The sequence below is a fragment of the Macaca nemestrina genome, chromosome 13 (assembly GCF_043159975.1).
Source record: "Macaca nemestrina isolate mMacNem1 chromosome 13, mMacNem.hap1, whole genome shotgun sequence".
Classification (NCBI taxonomy): domain Eukaryota; kingdom Metazoa; phylum Chordata; class Mammalia; order Primates; family Cercopithecidae; genus Macaca; species Macaca nemestrina.
In genome coordinates this window covers 16,119,656-16,137,450 of record NC_092137.1, presented here as the reverse complement: position 1 = coordinate 16,137,450, position 17,795 = coordinate 16,119,656, and the positions used below count along the sequence as shown (strand labels likewise).

At 46.6% G+C, this 17,795-nt stretch overlaps 1 long non-coding RNA gene across 5 annotated transcripts; it reads right to left on the bottom strand.

Moving 5' to 3' along the window:
• Positions 1–2,947: 2,947 nt before the first annotated feature.
• On the bottom strand, positions 2,948–10,246 carry LOC105486450 (uncharacterized). 5 transcript variants are annotated; one of them, XR_011611474.1, is made up of 4 exons: positions 9,931–10,246; positions 9,540–9,599; positions 8,564–8,938; positions 2,951–8,341 (listed from the first exon to the last, which is right to left on the bottom strand). It is a non-coding gene; the product is annotated as an uncharacterized lncRNA (long non-coding RNA). The 5 variants fall into 5 exon arrangements; XR_011611472.1 differs by having other exon boundaries at positions 8,564–8,702; XR_011611473.1 differs by having other exon boundaries at positions 2,952–3,369; positions 3,485–8,341; positions 8,564–9,599.
• Between the last annotated feature and the right edge of the window lie 7,549 nt (positions 10,247–17,795).

Below are 17,795 nucleotides of genomic sequence, written 5' to 3'. Positions count from 1 at the left end.
CACAGGGCTCTGTTTCTCCCAAGAGCCCAGAGATATCTGTATTTGTCATGCTGTAATGCAATTGCCTGGTACCTGTGCGGTGGGACTACCCACCCCCACCCCTTGGGTGCACTGGGAAGTCTTTGGTAAAATAGAAATGGTGGTTTGCTGGCATAGGTATTATGCAATGAGAGGGGATAAATATTAGAAATGAAAGATCCATTCATCTTGCGGGTGCTCAGTTTGGAAGGCTGTGCAAAGGCCCTGAGGTCTTCTCTGTCTCTCCAGGGTGCAGGTGCCTCAGATCAGAGCCCAGCTGGCTTCTAGCATTCTGGCTGAGTGGAGTCCAGTCCCTGAGGGAGGCAGAGCATGGAAAAGGGCAAGGGAGTCTTAGGTGCACCATAACTCTCCCAAAAAGATAGAACCTGTTTGGTATGTGTGTGTGGAAACTGGACCTAGAAAGGACGTGCCGCATTTCCCAGATAGCGTCCTGGGAAAACCAGTTTTGCCACATGAAATTAGAGATTTCTCCAAATTCTGACTCTGTGATCAAAAGAGTTTGGAAAATGATTGTTTGAACAAAATTAAACGGGTCTTTTTTTTCTGCAGACTTCTCAGAGTCCTCAGTAGACTACATTGCAAATCTTGGAGAGGGGAGAGGGGACTACAGTGTCAGACTCGCCATGCGTATCTGGCAACAGTGTCTGCTTTTGAGAAATACCTGTTAGTGTCTCACAGAATCAATGTTTCAGAAAACACAATTCAGAAAATGTTTGGTCGGGCGCGGTGGCTCACGTCTTTAATCTCAGCACTTTGGGAGGCTGAGGCGGGCGGATCACCTGAGGTCAGGAATTTGAGATCAGCCTGACTAACATGGAGAAACCCCATCTCTACTAAAAATATGAAAAATCAGCCAGGCATGGTGGTGCATGCCTGTAATTCCAGCTACTCGGGAGGCTGAGGCAGGAGAATCGCTTGAACTCGGGAGGTGGAGGTCGTGGTGAGCCAAGATCGCGCCATTGCACTCCAGCCTGGGCAACAAGAGTGAAATTCTGTCTCAAAAAAAAAAAAAAAAAAAAGAAAGAAAAAAGAAAGAAAGAAAAGAAAAAGAAAAAAAAAGAAAATGTTGTTCTAGGCCTATCTTGGTGGCTCTCACCTGTAATCTCTGAACTTTGGGAGGCCAAGGTGGGCAATTGCTTGAGGTCAGGAGTTCAAGACCAGCCAGGCCACCATGGTGAAACCTTGTCTCTATTAAAAATACAAAAAAATTGGCCAGGCATGGAGGCAGGCACCTGTAATCCCAGCTACTCAGGAGAATCATTTGAACCCAGCAGGTGGAGGTTGCAATGAGCCGAGATTGCACCACTGCACTCCAGCCTGGGCAGCAGAGACAGAGCAAGACTCTGTCTCAAAAAAGAAAAAGAAAAGAAAAAAAAAAAAAAACAGAAAATGCTGTTCTAGAGGTAGCTGGGAATTCCCAAAGGGCCATATCTTCTAATATTTAAATCTATAAAGGGATTTTATTGATAATACATATTTTTGATATATCACACAGTGCTGTCTTTTACTGACACAGCTTGTTTCTTGCTGATGCTGTGAACCATGTGAGTGTTTCCCTCATTAATGTGGCTGCTAGGAAGCTCAGAACTGAGTCCTCATCTACATCTAGTCATTCCCCAGGCCTTCAGAGGGGAAATGTTAACTTCTAACTTTTTACCTGTTATCTTAGTTCTTCTATCCTTATTTTCTCTTGACCATCATTCCTTTATTTAATCATTGTAAACTTGTTTTACTGGTATGTTAAAATCCTTTTGAAAAAGAGGTAAAAGGTACATAAAGAAATTTAGACAAGTATAATCATATTAGTAGCAGCAATAATAACAAAATCACTTTCTTTCCAAAGAATAGGTGAATTTCCTGTAGGTCTGAGCATAAGCTCTTTTCTCACAAGGTAAAGAGGATCTCAGATGCATCTTTTTCCGGGGCTTAATTTTCCTGCTTAACCCTTTCATTCTACTCTTCAAAGTCAGAAGAAATGCCACCCTCTGTCCCCCTTACCCCTTGGAAAACTGAAACAAAACCACCCTCAAGATCAAATAGATTACGTTAATGACAAAGAGAAGAGAGGATGGTCTGTGTCCGCTCTCTGCACTCAGCCACACAAGAGGCTTTTGTGCTCAGGAGAGAGATGGGGGCCAGACATTTGATAAGCCGTATCCACTGGGCGTGGCCTGCCCCACTGCTGCTTCAGCCCTTGAAGGCCCGAAAGGCTGGGTGGAGAGAAGGCCCCCGAATCCTGGTCACAGCCCCCGTGGCTCACCTTGGTGGGGCCAGGACTGGCTGAGGACCCTGTCTGCTCAATACCTAGGTAGCCACTTCTGGGGCCCTCTAAAGACTCAAAGGAGGGGTTGAGAGTTCACCAGCCCTAGCCTGTTGGAGCCTCCTTTCTGTGACCCACACATCATAAGAACGCTCCTACGTGCCTTTCTTCCCTGCACCAGAGTCCTATGTTGTCACCCACGAATGACTCTTGACCTGCTCTCTGGACAACTTTCATGTGCTTCCAGTAGTGGAAGGACAGTGACTGCCATGTCCTATTCAATTTCTCCTTGGAGCCCTGGGTGGTCAGGGAACAGAGGATTAGTCTCGCTCTCTCTCTCTCTCTCTCTCTCTCTCTCTCTCTCTCGCTATCGCTCTCTCTCGCACTTGCTCTGGCTCTCTCTCCCTCTCTTTGTGTACACACCCATTTCCCCCCAAATGCCTGAAGGATATTTCTTGCAAGACAGACAATAGGTATGGATAAAACTGTAGACACAAAGCTGGGAAAGGAGTCACCTAGACCCAGAAGGACAGTGGGAACTGCCAGGTTAGTTGGTCCTCCTCCGAGCCCGTGGGCAGCCTGTGTACCCCATCCTTCCATTCACTTGTGTGTTTGCCCCAGGAGATGTTCTCCTTGAGGACTGGAACCTCATGGAATTCAACACGATCCCCTCGTGTCTAGGGCCTTCCTCTGAGTATGACCTCAATGAATTAAGAAGCAAGAAAAAGGCAGGAAAGATAATTAAAAAGAGGAAAAGGGGGTGAGGGACGAGGTCATCAGTGTTCGGGGGTAAGAGACATTTTATTCATTATCTCTTTTAATCTTCACAATAACTTTAAGAGTTTAGATGTTAGCATTGGCCCCATCTCAGATATCAAAACCTTGAACCTCCAGGAAGTGGGGCAGCCTTCCTGGCTCACTGTTAGGATGTACCCGGTCAAGGTTGGGACCAAATTCCAGCCACCTCCACAGCCTGGCTCTTCTGCCTATGGCCATGCTCTGCTGCTTTCACTCAGGCCCAGCCTAGGAGTTTCCATTTCATCCCAGAGGCAGCAGACCTTGAAATCTTTCTGAAAACGTGTGAGTTGAGTTTGCAAAGTACTGTTAAAATTAAAATCAAACGCCGGGCATGGTGACACATGCCTGTAATTCCAGCACTTCGGGAGGCCGAGGGGGGCAGATTACCTGAGGTCGGTAGTTCGAGACCAGCCTGACCAACATGGAGAAACTCCGTCTCTACTAAAAACACAAAATTAGCCAGGCGTAGTGGTGCATGCCTGTAATCCCAGCTACTTAGGAGCCTGAGGCAGGAGAATCGATTGAACCTGGGAGGCAGAGGTTGTGGTGAGCCAAGATCACGCCATTGCACTCCAGCCTGGGCAACAAAAGTGAAACTCTGTCTCCAAAAAAAAAAAAAAGAAAATTAAAATAGAAGCCGGTGCAGTGGCTAACACCTGTTATCCCAGCACTTTGGGAAACTAAGGGGGGGTGGATTGCTTTAGGCCAGGAGTTCAAGACCAGCCTGGGCAACATGGCAAAACCCCATCTGTACAAAAAATACCAAAAAAAAAAAAAAAAAAAAAAAGCCAGACGTGGTAGTGCACGCCTACTCTGGAGGCTGAGGTAAGAGGATTACCTGATCCTGCAAGGTGGAGGCTGCAGTGAGCCGAGATTGCACCACAGCACTCCAGCCTGGGGCAAGACCTTGTCTTTTTTTTTTTTTTTGAGACAGAGTCTCACTCTGTCTTGTAGCCTCAAGATCTCGGCTCAGTGCAACCTCTGCCTCCCGGGTTCAAGCAATTCTCCTGCTTCAGCCTCCTGAGTAGCTGGGATTACAGGCGTGTGCCACCACACCCAGCTAAATTTTGTATTTTTAGTAGAGACAGGGTTTCGCCATGTTGGTCAGCTGGGACCTTGTCTGTAAATAAAAACTAAAACTAAAAATAAAAATAAATCAAATAGGCCGGGCACGGTGACTCATGCCTGTAATCCTGCACTTTGGGAGGCCGAGGCGGGTGGATCACAAGGTCAGGAGATCGAGACCATCCTGGCTAATGCTGTGAAAATTCGTCTCTACTAAAAAAAAATACAAAAAAATTAGCTGGGCGCCATTGCGGGCGCCTGTAGTCCCAGCTTTGGGAGGCTGAGGCAGGAGAATGGCGTGAATCGGGGAGGCGGAGCTTGCCATGAGCCAAGATCGCGCCACTGCCCTCCAGTCTGGGAGACAGAGTGAGACTCCGTCTCAAAATAAATAAATAAATAAATAAAATAAACCGAGTAGAGATTTTCTGCCAAGGAATTCCCAGTTTTCCGCTGCAGTCCAAGCTGGTGTTAAGACCTCCTTCCTTAAAAAGATCATATATTGGCCACTTAAATTAGAAAAGTCGCAGGTCTAGGAAACAAAGATCTTCCCCCATCCTTCTCTGCGGACTACGTTTAGCTGAGCATCCTGCCAGCAAATCTAGACCCCACGTTTGAGGAATCTCACTTCTCCTGGAGAAAAAAAGAAAAGGGAACTTAGGCCTATCAGATCCAGCTTGATTCACTTCATTGTAACAAACAAGGCCTTATGTGGCAGCCACAGAGCAGGGGGGGACCTGCAGCCACAAACCCCTTCCCAGGCCCCCTGAATGCCAACATCCAGACAGGAAGTTGTGAGCAGAAATAAAGTGTTCATAGGTTTCCCATGTGCAATGAAGAGCTTATGTGAGGTCTACGAAAGTGTGGCAAATCCTTGGCTTTAAAAATTGCAAGGAAACTTACTTGTGGCTGTCGGCTTGGTGGGTGTCTGCTCCAGAGGAAGAAGCAATCTTTGTAAGGATCCTCTTGGTTCCTGTGTGTGGCTTGGTTTGCTTAAAGTATTTTTTATCTTTTTACATTTATTTTATTTTATTTTTACTAATTTCTGCTTTTATTATAGATTCTTAGGGTATATGTGCAGGTTTCTTACCTGGGAATATTGTGTGATGCTGGGGTTTGGCATACAATTGATCCTGTCACCCAGGTACTAAGCATAGTCTCCAACACTTTTCCAGCCCTTGCCCCCTCCACCCCTTTCCTCACCGCCGTAACAGTCCCCAGTGTCTACTGTTCCCATCTTTATGTTCATGAGTGTCCAATGTTTAGCTCCCACTTGTGAGAACATGTGGTATTTGGTTTTCTGTTAAAAAAGATTTCATTTTAAGATTTAAGATATTTGATAGAACTAATTTGTGTTGTTAAAAATGAAACTTAGGCCAGATGCGGTGGCTCACGCCTGTAATCCCACCACTCTGGGAGGCCGAGGCAGGCAGATCACTTGAGCTCAAGAGTTTGAGACCAGCCTGGGCAACATGGTGAAACCCTGTCTCTACTAACAGTACAAAAATTAGCCAGCCATGGTGGCGGGCACCTGTAATCCCAGCTACTCAGGGGGCTGAGGCAGGAAAATTACCTGAACCTGAGAATCAGAGGTTGCAGTGAGCCGAGACAGTGCCACTACACTCCAGCCTGGGTGACAGAGTGAGAATTCTGTCTCAAAAAAAAAAAAAAAGAAAGAAAGAAAAAGAAAAGACAATTTAAAAACTAAGATTTTATGGGTTGTGTTATGTTTTCAGTGGACAAGTATCTCAGCCCCATACTTCTAATTGAAAAATGTCAAACATCTGATTGTTCCAGGCTTCAAAATATAAGTAATACCTAGCATTTGCATGAGGTTCGTGATTTACAAAGTATTTTCTGTCAGAGAACTTGCCTGCTGCTGTGTAAATCAAGGCTCATTTTGATGTATTATCTTTCCCATACTTTGTTCAAAAACAGATTTGAGATAGTTAGTAGGTATGTTACCAGAAGACACAGGTGTAGAGCCTCTTAGAAACTGAGTTCTATTACGATGAAACTGCTAAAAACTTGGAGCATTTCAATTTCTAAACATAGCACTTGTGTATTCATCCTGCAGTTATCTTTTATTTTTTATTTTATTTTATTTTTTGAGATAGAGTCTCACTCTGTTGCCCAGGCTAGAGTGCAATGGCGCCATCTTGGCTCACTGCAACCTCCATCTCCCGGGTTCAAGTGATTCTCCTGCCTCAGCCTCCTGAGTAGCTGTGATTACAGGCACCCACCACCACACCTCGCTAATTTTTGTATTTTTAGTAGAGATGGGGTTTCACCATGTTGGTCAGGCTGGTCTCGAACTCCTGACCTCATGATCCACCTGCTTTGGCCTCCCAAAGTGCTGGGATTACAGGTGTGAGCCATCACACCTGGCCCATCCTGTAGTTACCTTTAACGAGGCCTGGACATTCAGTATGTACCTACACCTCTCAGGCCATTGCTGGAGCATGTAAGACTAAAATATGAGCTCATCTGAAGACTAATGTGTTGGAACAAGCTCTGAACATGGGCAGGGCTGGGATGTCCTACCGTCCTCTTTTCATCACTTCCCCACTCTATGCATTTGGACGGATCTTTAGAGTCTCTGAGCTTGTTTCCTTGTGGAGAGACTAATGCCTGCCATGCCTAATTCTCAGCACTACTTTGTAGATGTAGTGTGATAAGCGGTGTGAAATTTACACGCACTGACACTGGTGGTGTTTTATTATTATTATAGATCCAGTGTTATAAGGCGCTGGTACCAACTGCAGCTCTATTTCTTGCTGTGTAATCATGGACAAGTTACCTCCCTGTCAGCCTCAAAGTCCACATCTGTCAAATGAAGAGGGCGATGCTATATGTTTTATTTCTTTTTTCTTTTTTTAATTTTTTTGAAACAGAGTCTCGCTCTGTCACCCAGGCTGGAGTGCAGTGGTGCCATCTTGGCTCACTGCAGCCTCCACCTTCCAGGTTCAAGCAATTCTCCTGCCTCAGCCTCCCGAGTACCTGGGATTATAGGCATGCATCACCACGCCAGGCTAATCTTTGTATTTTTAGTAAAGGTGGGATTTCACCATGTTGGCCAAGCTGGTCTCGAACTCTTGACCTCAAGTGATCCACCTGCCTCAGCCTCTGAAAGTGCTGGGATTACAGACGTGAGCCACGGCGCTGGCCTAGATGTTTTATTTCACCGCGACTCCAAGTGTAACTACCAGTATGCTGTGAAATAAGGAGCCTGCATTAGAATATTAAACAATGCCCAGCTTCCTTCATCGAGACAGTCTTGTTATCAAAACAAAACAAAAAACCGCTGAGCTAAACAGTATGCCTAGTGACTAGTAGTAGTACACTGACTGGATTAGCCCTTCCATGACTACATCATAGGATTTCAATGACATTCTTACCCTACTTGCAAGATAAACAGGGATCCAGGGAATTGATTAAATTCAGGATTCACCCAGATGGGGCCACTGTCTCTTCTAATTACTCAACAGGTCTTTACAGGGGACCTACTATAGCCCAGCCCAGTGGTCCCTTCCCAGGACCCTCCAAATCAAATGGGGAGACAAGACATAAGCAAGGAACACCACAAGAAAGCTAGGCACTAGGCAGTCCTACACGGAACAAAACTGCAGAGAAGCCCATGGAGTCAAATGTCTCTGAGATGGGACAAATGGGGAAGGCTTCCTAGAGGAGGTGGCATTTTCACCAGGGTTGATGAAGTTAATCTGCATTAAGTAAAATTTGGAAAGGTCTAGGAACACAGTGCCTTATACACAGTATTCTTGTGCTCATTTCTTAGTAATCTAGAAATGGGTTCTGGTGCCCATGGGTGAGATACTGGCCAGTTCTCTCAGGCAGAAAATCCAGACTTCTTGCATATAGCTAGATTCCTGTGAACACTTTGATGCATTTGTATTAGAAAGAAAACATCCAAGTCACAAATAGCATCTATGCAGGGAGAACTCTTACACCTTTTCCTTCCTCTGCAGAGACCAGTGACCTGTTGAAGTGGTACCTCTGGCTCAGTCGGCCTCAGTCTTCCGCTGGGACTCAGACCTGCTCTGGAAATAAAAAATGTTCCTGATATGTCATCAACTCTGTCCTCTTTGTGCTCAATTTGCATTTGACAACTGAAAAGTTCAGCAGATGCATCATCGGGCCTCTTTGTTCATTTTTTGCACTTCGCTGTAAAAAACAAGAAATGATTATTAAAAAATATATATAACTGCTGGAAAACTCCTTTCTCCCCTCTAGTTCAGAATCTTGCCCTTGGGAATGTTTGTCGTATTTTAAATCAGCAGATGATAGTTGGCTGCATCTGCCCGTGAGGTACTTTTTTTTTTCGTCTGGGTTCACACATAAACTTTCTTTCTTTCCTTCCCTCTAAATTTCTGTCTTTCTTTTTACCTCTCTGTCTGTCTTTTGGTAGATTGTCTTTCTTTTATTCTTCCCATCTTTATGGTTTTTCCACACAATCCTTTAGCCATGTTATTGTTCAAATTTAACTTCCAATTCTCAAGTTACTGTGTGTGTGGTTTTTTCTTGTCTACGAAGAAATTATTCCCATGGGAAAAGATAAGTGTGAAACAAGGGCAGCCAGGGTCCTATCTTTGGGGTGTCCAGACTTATACAAAGAACTTTTTAATGAATTGTTTTTTTCTCTCAAAAAAGGAAGACATGTGTAGCCTCTGCCCCAGAGGGGGAGAATTCTTGGCTGAGGAGGATAGACGGAGAGTGTTTCCAAACTCTCCACCTTCAAATCCGAAGTCTTTGAAAGCTATCCTAAGATAAAGCAACATTCTCTTCTGAATTTTGTAATAAGAATTCTTGACTTGTTGGGTACGGGGCACATCTGAGCATGAATTGCCTTGGGTTTCCACAGGCCATCCTAGAATCCCTGGGAAGGGCTCCCTTTATTCCTGGACCGCCTTTGATGACACACAACCTTTGACCCTGATCAATGCATCCTCCTCCCAAGCAGTGCAGACAGGAGCAACTCTCTCAGCACCCAGAGGAAGCGCAGGCATTCGGCCCTGACCTCTCACCCTGCCCCTAACCTCACTGATAATTGAGTTTTCCATTCGTACTCACCAGCAGGCTCGCTACACAAAGAAACAAGCCCCCACCCGCTTACTCTGTCTTTACCGAGATGAAACCACGAGCGGGGTCTGTTCAGCCAACACCAGCATCCGGTACCGGAACACACAAGAGGGTCGGATCCGGGTCCCAGCTCCCCCATTCCATCCTGGGCCTCCCAGCACTTCCCATGCCCCTAGGACAGAGTACCTGACTCAGACAGCATTTGTTCCTCCTAGTGTGTCACTTGAGAGAACTGTGTCTCTTTGAAAGATGTTCATGTTGCAGAGCAATTTAAAACACATACCTCCTTCCAAGTGTCCTTCCATAAAAGCCTGCTTTCCAGAAGCTCCTGGAATCCTAAAAACTGAATCAAAGCCAATTTAAAATGAACTTTCTCTACCTCCCTTTGAATCTTTGTAAAATCTCTTATTGTAGAATAAAGTAAGCTATCAACAAGCCCTCTCAAAACATTTCCAGCCTAAGTTTGCCCTATCTGTGGAAAGAATGGATGGCTAGAATCACCCCCTTAACCTCCTGCTGAAGAGGACAAGGTACTGATTTGGGACGCAAGTCCCCAGCCAGTGAGTTGGTGCTCACGGAACTGCTGTCCATGAGGAGGGGAAGATGGAGCCCTGAGATGCCCACCCTGCCCTCGGCAAATGCTTGCGGGTTTCTAACTTAGGAATGGTAATGACCTAATTGGCATCACGCACTTCCCCCTGCCAGTAACACCATCTCCTTCGGCTCTCACGCCCCCACTGAGGTAGTTAGATCTTGTGCCAAAAAAACCAGAGGGCAGAGGATGGGTCCAAGGTCACCAGAAGAAGTGGAGCCAAGACTTAGAGCCAAGTTTTTGGACTCTGCAGCCACGAAACTTGGTGAGTGCCCCGCTGCTTCCCAAGGAGCACCCCTGGAAGGCAGAAGAACGAGAGGAAGCTTCGAGGGTAGGACAAAGACACAAGAACATGTGAAAGCAGAGACAGAACCGTTCTTGCCAGAGAGAGCTGGAGACTTCAGAAGACAGAACTGTTGCCATGGCAGTGGCATTCCGGGGGGTGGAGGAGCTTCCTGGAGAGGAAGGGCCTCAGCTGAGCCTTAAGGATAGAGCAGCATTGAGAGTAGTAGAGGGGAGATGGTGAGGGGCTTTAGCAGGGGGACCTGCCTGGGAAGAGGCTTCAAGCCAGAAGCCCTGATGGCGACAGTGACGAGGCTCCTGGGCTGACAGCCTGTTGGAGACAGAGGGAGGGCCACACGTGTAAGGCCTTGAAAGTTGGGCCAGGAGTTGGGGCTTTCTGTGTAAGCAGTCTCTTAGAATACCTGCTGTAGGAGTGTAGTGTGCAGTCTTTAACAACCAGGACGTTTTCCCATGTGGAAATTGAAAAGTGGGAAAACTCAGCCAGAATGGCGCCCGTATCTGGGCCAGCCAAAGCAAGACCCATTAGCCTAAAAGCCTCCTCTTCATTCTCCACTGCTTGCCCTCTTGCACAGACAGTGTGAAGCTCCCTAGGCCCGTGCTCAATCTCCAGCCTTCTGGGCTGCTTTACGGCAGATTCAGAGGCAAAAGGTCTGTGAGTGACTCAAGAATCTCTGTTTTTACTGAGTTCCCACAGGTGGTTGTTAACCAGGAACCAGTTTAGAAAGAAAAAACACCACCGTGAAGATCACCTGGAGCACTAGGAACTAACAGGGCCTCTCCTCTGCAAAGCCTGAGTCAGCAGGTCCATGGGGAGAAGCAGGAATCCGGGTCTTTAACAAAAGCAGGGCCAGGTTTAGGTTGAGATGAGCAAGGTGAGCCATCCAAGTGCAGGGTCAACTCCCGTCCTCATTTCAAAGTTTCTTTGCTCCATTGCTCATCATGGACATTTTTGCACTGATTTTTATAGCATTTATCTTGATAACTGAGTTGGGGTTTGTTTTTTTTTTTTTTTTTTTGGCTTCTCCTTAAAATTTACACCTAAAACGAGTGTTGCGCTCACCTCACCCTTGTCTTAGTCCACAACAAAAGCCCCAGGTGATCCCCAGGATGATGGCTGAGTCCAGGACACTCAGCACAGCCTTCCAGCTCTTTCCTTTGCCTGCATTTCCAGGCACATTCACCTCCTCCCTGAGCACAGGCTCCGCACACCCACTCCAGCCCAGTGACCAGCTCTCCAAACAGCCTCTGCACATACTCTTCCCTCTTCTGGGAATGTCCTTGCTGCCTCTGGGGTCCCCACTCCACCTGGGCAGCCCCTCCTCCAATGCCACCAATGGCCCCCTGTATACATACTGGGCTGGGAGCTCTGCCACAGTCTCCTGCTGAAACTACCAGCCTCCCCCAACAATCCCAGGAAAGAACAGTGTCTTCACTTCTACGCTCATTTTGCCCGCACCCCCAAGTCAGGACTGTCTCACCATCCCATTATTGCTCAGTGTGCCTGTGAGCCTCTTGAGGAAAGAGGAAATGTCTTATTCCAGACCCTCTTACTCCTAGAACATACCCTGGCACTGAAGACAGGATGGATGGATGGATGGCGGGGTGGGTGGGGGTGGGTAGGTGGATGGATGGATGGATGGATGGATGAATGAATGAATAAAAGTTGAGGCACAATGGAATGATCACAGGTCTTGGCCTCACAACCCAAACCTGGGCTTGCATCCGCCTTCACTACCCACCTCTGAATGCTCCAAACAAGTGACTTAACAACACCGGCCTCCATCTCCTCATCTATAAAATGGAACTAAGGTGGCTGCTTTGCAAGGTTGTTGTGAAAATTAAAAGCAGTTTACTGAGTGCCTGGGACCCAATTTCCATAAATTGGAAAAATAACAGGGATCAGATGGCAGACTGCCTTTCCCCTCGGAACCATTGTATGGTGCTGTGTGCTCTGAGGGCCATGCAGTAAAGCACTATGTGGCTTGCTGCTGTGATCCTTCTAGGATGGCTAAGCTTAGTCTGATGAGTGGTTCATAATGACCAAGGCTTAAGTGAGGCTTGGACCCCAAATCCATTGGAGGGATTTCACATTCTAAAGTCAGATGGAGGAAAGAAATGATGTGGGTCTTCATGGAGTTTAAAGCACACTGATTCAACTCAGATTTGAGGAACATCAGCTGGCACTTCCCACGTCTGTGTAGGGTGGCAGGCTGGGAGTCACTCCTAGATGCTGTCGCAGACGGAGTCTCCTGAAGCCGCTTTCAAGTATTAAATATCATGAGAAAGATTTTACCTTGGAGTAGACTTATCCTGACCTTTCGTGCATTAATCAGGATTCTCCAGAGAAACACAACCTATACGTATCCAGAAAGAAACAGAAAAAGATTTACTTTAAGGAATTGTTCATGACTCTGGATACTGGCAAATCTGAATTTTGCGGGAGAGGCGGACAGGCTGGAGACCCTGGGAAGTGTTGATGTTGCAGTCTTGAGTCCGAAGACAGCTAGAATTGAATCTGCCTTTGGATTCATCTTCATGAGGATTTCTTCATCTTCGCGGGACCTCAGTCTTTTCTCTTAAGACCTGGAGGATAATATGTTTATTCAGAATCTACTGACTTCAATGTTACTCTCATCTAAAAAAACAACCTTTACAGTGACATCTAGACTGGCATTTGATCAAAGAAATGGGCACCATAGCCTAGCCACATTGACGTACAAAATTAGCTATCATGCTCCCCAAGTTTGCAATATGAGAAAGAATCAGCCCACCCAACAGTCAGTTACTACATAAGAAGCAATAATGGGAAAGTACTTTATTGTACTTTCCCATTATTGGGAAATTGCCAGGGAATTTTCCCATTGCCAGGGAAAAGACACCCCACAGAACAGTGCCGCCAGGGTGGGGGCTGTCATCAGTCTGCTGTTTGGGGGCAACCAAGACAAACCAAGTGTTCTACTAGACTGTTTGACAGACAAAAAGGAAGCTGGCAGAGTTCTTTCCAGGAAAACTCATTCATTCACCCAATACTGTTGGCTCTACTGAGCACCAGGCTTACCAGATCCCATCCAGTGGACAAATGTTACAACAAGGGGGCATGCCAAGGGGGAAAGCCAGGGGTGTGCAGCCTCCACACAGGAAACTCAGGAGGATGCTTGTAATGTGCAGGAGTTGGGGGGGAACTAGCAGCAAATTCAGTGGCCATCACCAGAGGAATGAGTAAGGAAAACTTAGTGATGCACGATGTGAAATTTTTTGCAGCATTTGGAAACAATTAACTAAATGTACACACAGCTTAGATTTTAAAAACACAATGCTGAATGGGGAAAAAGTAAGAAACAGAACAGTTGATACCACAATATCGTTTATATAAATTGAGAATACATCACACAAGGCAACGTGCTTTAGAGAGATGCATGTAATTTCAAGGATACAAAGCAGATGTGTTGGAGCAGTTGCCTATGAGAAGAGGGGGATGGGATGGGAATTTAAGTAGATAAATGAGAAGAGGAGCCTGGCATGAATCAATGAGGTAATGTTTCACGAACTACAGAGTAACTCAACCCTCTGCACTGTGGTCCAGAAAGTGGAAGAAAAATCATTGCTGAGAGCTGCCACCAGGTTATCAAGATTTGTTCGAGGTCTATCTTTTCTTCTAGATCAGAAGTTATAGCCCAGGAGCCAAATCCAACCCACCACCAGGTTCTGTAAATAAAGTTTTATTGGCACACAGCCACACTCATTCATTTACATATTGCCTGTGGCTGTTTTTACAGGACAATGGGAGAGTTGAGGAGTTGCATCAGAGACTATGTGGCCTGCAAAGCTTAAGAGAATTATGAACTGGTCCTTTACGAAAAAGGTTTGCCAACCCCTACTCCAGACTAAAAGCTCCATGATGGCAAGGACCACAGGTAAAGAGAAAAGAGAAAGCTCCATGAATAGTGATGTATCAACACCGGCCAAATACAAAACAAGCACACAGGCTTCCCACAGCTCCAGGGTATCACTCAGATTGCAAGTGGTGGCCACTCAGTTCTTCAACTGCACCAAGGGCCCTCTGACCCTAGGCCTTTGTGTGTGCTGACCTTCTCTGTGGAACGTTCTCTCTGTACTTCATCCTCCGACCAACTCTACCATATGTCTTCTAGGAGTGTTCTCTGGTGCCCTGCCCCTAGCCTGGGAAGCCATTTAAAGCCTTTCATAACACTCAGCACTTCCTGATAAAACACAGCACCCTGGTATTGTGTGCTCAACAAGATGAACACATAGGTCTGCCCTCCTTTCTAGACCAAAACCTACACAAAGGCATGGACCAAGTCCTGCTTGATTCTGAGTTCCCAGCTTCTCTAGCACAGCACATATTAGGTGCTCAATAAAATTTTTTAAGAAATAAATCAATGAATTCAAGAATGAGTAAATGAAAAGGTGTGATGGAGGGATGGTAAGCAGGACAGTGTGGCAGGAGCAGAGGACATGCAGGGAAAGGGGAAAGAGTAAGATAGGAAAGATTGGGGGAAATGATAAAAGGCCTGAAATGCCAAGAAGTAGATGCTTTCTTCCAAAGGGCATGTGCTGAGGCCTGACTTTCCAACACAAAGACTGTCTACTGCATGAATAATTGACTTGGAGCTGGAAGGAGTCAGAATCCAGGTCATCCCCCCACCCCCGCCATGGAGATGGTGCAGCCCCGTTTCCATCCTGGTTCCTCAGCTGACCTGCTTCCAGCCTCTACTCATCCTCTGGTGGATGCAGGCATGACCTATTCCACACACGGTGAGGGCTCAGAATACTGGTGCCTGCCCTGGCTTTGCCAAGACAGAGCATGTTCAGCTTCTCCCTGGTCCTGGAAGACAGGAGTGCCAGATGGAGTCCTTAGACTCTATTCTCTGCAGTCCTCTGAGCCCATGGCCTTCTGGCTTGTAAGCATATAATAAACCAAGCACCTTTCCCCTTTGCTGTGGGCTATAAGAGTAGAAGGCATCGCAGAGTCCTGAAGACCCCCAGAGAGCACTGACTCCACATTGCAGCTCCTCTCACTGCCTCCAGTCCCCTTGGTCCCTGTACCCACCTGGGAAGGCTTTCTATGGGACTTTCTCACATACTCACCTATTCTGTGTGTACTAGAAGCTCATTCCCAAGGCAAGGCAGAAGGTGATGCGTGGCCCAGATGTGCTAAGCTTCCAACGCAGGGGAGCCCTGTGTCATCTTAAATCTGAGATGGTAGGTCCGGGCCTTGAAGTACCAGGGCAGCGTGCCCCTTACTATCTAAGACCTGGAATTGCTGGGAGGCGACATAATAGGATAGCATGTTGGCTTTCCAGGGCTGCCATCACAAAGAGCCACAGACAGAATGATTGAAAGAGCAAAAATTTACTTCCTTGCAGTTCTACCAGCAAGAAGTCCAAGATCCAGATATCTACAGAATCAGTTTCTTTCGAGGCCTCTCTTCTTGGCCCATAGATGGCCGTCTTCTCCCGCCTTCACCTGCTCGTTCCTCTGTGCGTGTCTGCGTCCTAATCTCTTCTTCTTATAAGGATATCAGTCTATTGGATTAGGGTCCACTCTAATAACCTCACTTTAACTTAATTACCTCTTTTAAAACCCTATCTCCAAATACAGTTACATTCTGAGGCACCGAGGGGGTTAGGACTGCAACACATGAGCTGGGGAGAGGAGACACAAATCAGCCCTGGGAAGGGCTTGGCATGGAGGCCAGATGGAAAGGAGTTCAAATCCTAGCCCCTCACCCCATTGAGCCTCAGTTTCCTCATCAACAAAATGAGGGGATTATTTCTCCCTCGAGGGCACCTCTGAGGATGGAGTGAGATAAGACACCTGCCTGCACCAGCACAGTCCTGGCTGCCCGGTAAATGGCATTTATTATTTACAGTGTTCCTGGGCCGGGCGTAGTGGCTCAAACCTGTAATCCCAGCACTTAGGGAGGCCGAGGAGGGCGGATCACGAGGTCAGGAGATCGAGACCATCCTGGCTAACACAGTGAAACCCCGTCTCTACTAAAAATACAAAAAATTAGCCAGGCGTGGTGGCGGGAGCCTGTAGTTCCAACTACTTGGGAGGCTGAGGCAGGAGAATCGCTTGAATCCGGGAGACGGAGATTACAGTGGGCGGAGATCGCACCACTGCACTCCAGCCTGGGTGACAGAGCGAGACTCTGTCTCAAAAAAAGAAAAAAAAAAAAAAAAGCCGTGTTCCTGGACTCTGGCCTTCACATATGCCAGGTCCTAGTCATTCTCCATTAACTCCATCTGTATGAACCACAGCTACGTGTCAAAGGGTCATATCATGTGTCATATTTATTCTTTCCCAACTCACCAAAACATCTCACTTTAACCTCTCAGCTTACATTGTTTTGGACATTTTTCTTGCTAAAATCATCTACATTTATTGTTCATGAATATAGTCCGATGACCCCATCCATGGAGGGACTGTCTGGTGGGATGGTTAAGAGTTTATCAAATTCTCTAGTCCACAGCAAGTGTAAAAGGAATAGGGGGAAAAAAATGAACAAGCAAGAAGAAAGAGTTTATCAAAGTCTTGGTTTGATCCTGGCTCTGCTACTTACATGCTGCGCGAACCTAGGCAAATCACTGAAACGCTCAGTGTCCTCCTCTGTAACATGAGAATCATGAAAGTGGCTCTCTCATGGGCCTGCAGTGACATTTAACTGAGCTTAGATATGAGAAGCTCTTCCAACAGGGCAAAGCATAAAGTAAGCACTATATGTCTGTTAGCCATGATTACGATGTTTCACCATTCTGGAATGTCCTCCTGCTCTATCTGTATTGACAGAGCCTGCAGGCCCCCTCCCGTGAGCAGCATCCCTACTACAGGGGTGCCTGATGAACTCTGGCCCCCTCAGTTCTCATTTGGCCTAAATGCCCAACTGTGTCACACTCTTGGCACCAAGTACGCCCGGCTTCATTTCAGGAGTGAGAGTCACACCGTGTGTCTCTGAAGGGTGAGAGCATGCGTCCACCCCTTGGTGTTCCACAGCCCGAACACAATACTGAGTACAGAGTAGGTTCTTGGGCTGCAAACAATGGTTGACTGATTGATTGACTGATTGATTGATAAAACTACATGACGACAACTCAGCAACAACCCCCCTACCTGGAGGACTGCACTATATTCTGAAATCTGCAAAGATGTTGAGGGAAAAGTGCCATTATTCTCAAATGCACATTTTTTTTTTTTTTTTTTTTTTTTGAGATGGGGTTTCCCTCTTGTCGTCCAGGCTGGAGTGCAGTGGTGCGATCTCAGCTCACTGCAACCTCTGCCTCACGGGTTCAAGCAATTACCCTGCCTCAGCCTCCCGAGTAGCTGGGACAACAGGCGCCCGCTACTACACCTGGCTAATTTTTGTATTTTTAGTAGAGATGGGGTTTCACTATGTTGGCCACACTGGTCTCAAACTCCTGACCTCAGGTGATCAGCCTGCCTCGGCCTCCCAAAGTGCTGGGATTACAGGCATAAGCCACTGCATCTGGCCCTGAAATTGAATTTTTAACCTAAATAAAATGTTTTAAAAAATAAATTAGGCCTGGCAAGGTGGCTTACACCTGTAATCCCAGTACTTTGGGAGGCCAAGGCGGGTGGATGACGAGGTCAGGAGATCGAGAC